This window comes from Aplysia californica, unplaced genomic scaffold, assembly GCF_000002075.1.
Source record: "Aplysia californica isolate F4 #8 unplaced genomic scaffold, AplCal3.0 scaffold00468, whole genome shotgun sequence".
Lineage (NCBI taxonomy): Eukaryota > Metazoa > Mollusca > Gastropoda > Aplysiida > Aplysiidae > Aplysia > Aplysia californica.
Window position 1 is genome coordinate 652246 of NW_004797738.1, and position 4167 is coordinate 656412.

Below are 4167 nucleotides of genomic sequence, written 5' to 3' on the forward strand. Positions count from 1 at the left end.
CAAGTGGTTCTGGATCCGTTAGCGCAGTTGGTAGTAGTAGTTGTTGTAGAAGTGGTGATAGCAGTTGGTCCCTGCGAGTTAGTTTTCTTTAGAGATAGATGGATATATAGTTATACAGACAGATAGATAGATAGATAGTTCTACGGACAGATAGATAGATGGATAGGTAGATCGATAGATGAATCGATCGATCGGTCGGTCGGTCGATAGATAGATAGATAGATAGATAGATAGATAGATAGATAGATAGATAGATAGATGGTTTCCGAATGAATCAGTAATACTATGTTTACACTTATATCTCCTGCAAATCTGCTCTTGCAGAACGCTCGATGAGTTTAAAGACCCGCTTTGCATTTTGCTTGGACGGGAAGCTGGAGTGATGTTCTCTATAACTTGCAAAATGATCAGGGTGTTTACCACTTTACCCCTGAAAAGATCGATCATGGCCAACGGAGCACGTGAAAAGCTTTTCCTGAACAATGTCACTCACTAGATGCATGAAAAATTAATAAGAGTCGGTGGTCATGAGACCCTGCAAAGCTTTTGGGATCACGAAAGGGCAGCTTCCAGCTGTGCTGTTAAGTATTTACGCGGAGCAAATGCATTGATCTTCTCCGAACAGTGGGTGGAGACTCTGCAGAAACTTTTTGTCTTTCTCCCCCACACCCCATAAGACCTCCCCCCCCCCCTTTTTTTTTTAAAACCCTTCTATTCATCTTCCTATTTGGAAAATGCAGCAGTTTCACTGTTTGAGGTCCCACATTAGAGCAAAACTATTATTTTGTACTGGCCATCCTTTGGGTATACACAATGCTTCCCCTCTCCAAACTGACTAAACTTTTCGATGGATCAAGGACGTTTGTTTGCTGAAAGCTGGTCTGTCGTTTGTTCTCTGTCATGTCACCCAACTGAACTGGCTTTGAACAATTAGTTTTGTGCATAGGTGATGCCAGTTGCACAGAACAGGTAATCATGATATTATTCATTTTCTCGTTCAAAGCACCAAAAGTTTTTTTACAAGGCTGATTCCGATTTTAACGTTCATCTACCTTGAGGAAAAATCTAGCCGTCTTTTATTTTTAAAAGTTATTCATTAATTAAGTAAACTCTACTTTCAATTGGCGTTATGAGTGCCTCGTCCGGGGTTCAAACAGCGGCCGTCTGTACCTTACATCAGCATGTGTCATTATGGGTGCCTGCAAAGCAGATAATCCTTGAATAGGCTTAGGGACCGATTTGGGTTTCCTTCTTTCTAATCGAACTGCGTAACGCTGCTTTCTTCTAAAATTCAATTGGAAACCTGGAATTCAAATAGCTAAAGGGTCATTGCCGCATCGGAAACGAAGCGGTCCAGATATGTGGTCCACTCTTGCATATGTCAAGACGTAGACATTTTAAGATCCACATTCTATAAGCCCGAATTCTTGCTTGTTTTATCTCGTTCTACCTCACCCCCACCCCAAATCTCTCTCTCTCTCTCTCTCTCCCCCTCTCCCTCTCTCTCTCTCTCTTTCTCTCTCTCTCTGTCTCTCTCTCTATCTATCTATCTATATATCTATCTATCTATCTATCATTCTATCTCTTTCACATACATATACACACACAAACACACGCAAACACACACACAAACACACACACAAACACACACACAAACACACACACAAACACACACACACTTAGACACACACACACTTAGACACACACACACGCACACGCGCGCACACACACACACACACACACACACAAACACACACACAAACACACACACACAAATATGCACACACACAACGCAAACACGTACACAAACACACACACACACACACACACACACACACTCACACACACACACACACACACACACACACACACACACACACACGCAAACACACAAAATAGTGGGAAAAGGATTCCGATGCATGACACACAAAAACATAAATGGCCACATCTGCACAGCCGAAAAAAATCGATAAGAGATACAATAAGTCTTTAAAAAATGCGCCAATCAAATGTCAATGCGTTGTGAAAAGAACAAACAAAAGCGTATAATTTTTTGCACCTATTAATCGTGTGTGTCACAGAGACGGGAAGCAAACGCAAGCTTAGCTGAGGGAAATAATCCGAATGGCTACTCAATTTCTCCTAACCTAACACCTGCGACTCACCCTCGCATGCTTCAGCATTTAGTGTGCAGAAACGGTTTATGTATAAGGAATAAGGCGGGTAGAACTCGCTCAAAGCGTCATGAATAACGTACATGAGTTTCTTGTTTAAGAGAATATTATTACGCTTTGCTAGAATAGAGCATAAATAGGCATATATTCGGGTTGCTGTTTCGGGGGGAGGGGGGGGGTCTTTACTATTATGGTTAAGATAATGGTCTACGTGAAGTTGATGCTCAAGTATATGCCGTTGAAACTTTGTGCCAAGAGCGATAAATGTGAGGCTGCGCGGCGGAATCAGGCTCTCGTCAATTTTTGACCATGTAGAGTTTTCGGTACCATCTTAAAGCTTGTTCACTTATCTTTATTTGGGTGAAAAAATATCCATTTATCTTGAATACAAGTCGAGATATATGGGAAATAATGAGGTGGGGGTCACTTATTTTCAGAGGTAAAATTAGTAACAAAATGGATGCCGAAGATTAGTTATTTCCTTAGCTTAAGAGTCCGTGGTAACTGAAAATCTACATTTTTTTGTGCCTTTAATCAACGTTTTTCAGAAAAATTCACACAAAAATGAGTTTTTTAATGGGCATGAAAGGAGTTGCGCCAAAAAACAAACATTTGATAAAAATTCACAAACCTGCGGAAAAATGCAAGTTTCTTCACTTTGATTATTTTGACGAGAGCCTGATTCCACCACGCTGCCTCACAAATGTAGTGGTAAGCAAAACAACAACAATGCGAAACCCACGGGAGTTCTAACTTGAATTTTTGTATCAAGTAGCTGTACGGTATTGCTTGTTGTCTAATGCAAGCAAGGCAGTTTACAATCTCTTTCCTCTGGCCTTTCCGACTACCCCTTATAGTATGAAGAACATCAATAAGACAAAGTTTCGGGGGGGGGGGTTGGTTTGTTTGGGTTTTTTGCTAGATAGATTGCTGTGTCAGACGTGGAACTGGCGAACGATTGGGAAAAGAAGAATAGGTAAACCAACTGGCAGGAATATGATCCGAGATGAAGCAATTACCCATGGCCAAGATGTTTCGAAGTTAGAGGAGGTGGCCAAGGAAAGACAAGTATGCCATCGAATGCTTTCTGCCTTGTATACCTGGCGGCGCAGGAAGAGAGGAGGTAACTAAGTGACAACAATAATTGATAAAATAGCAGCTGGTTGTAAGTAAACCACAATAGCGGGCTCATAATATGGTCTTATGCAGTTGCGAGCACCGCAACACCCTTAATAGACTAAACTAAACTGAACCACAATACAGACTGCGTGAACACAAGCTCGCGACAACGAGAAAGACTCACCTCCAAATCCACAGCTTGCTTCACTTTCTTCCCAGGGTTATCCCTGACCGACACTGATGTCGATGCCGAATTCATGATGACGTAGGTCACAGATCCGAGAAAGATAATCCAATGCAATAATTTATTATACTCCCAGACTTCGGAGGCGTGATGCTAGCTGCTATCCGCTTGAATAATCGGAGCTTTGGTATCCACTGGTGATGACTAAACACACGCTTCAGGTCCTTAGAGTCCGTGCGACTAACGCCTTCATAATAATAATACTAATATGTTAATTGACTTCCTTTTTTCTTTGGTCTTTGGAAGTTGTTTTGCAATCCAAGATATCCCCGGAATACGAAATCCACACGAAGGGGAAACAAACAAACAAACAAACAAAAACTAGTGTTTCGTCAACAGCATTCGAGCACTTGTGTAAGTATTATTTCCAAGCTAACGATATAATACATTGTCAGTCTGCGTAATAATTAGATACAGTCTCATATTGTAGTTTTCGTAGCTGAAAGATAAGGTGTTAAAACGTTTTTAAAAAATGTTTTGCTATGAAAAAAAACCCAGAGACCTCAAAACGATGTGAAAATGAGTCAGTGCTCACTAGAACTGTCAGATAAGCGTTGCTTGGCTATTTTTTGGTCCAATGAAATAGGTGAATGCCGTGGGGGGGGTTTATTTTCTGGAGATATATATATA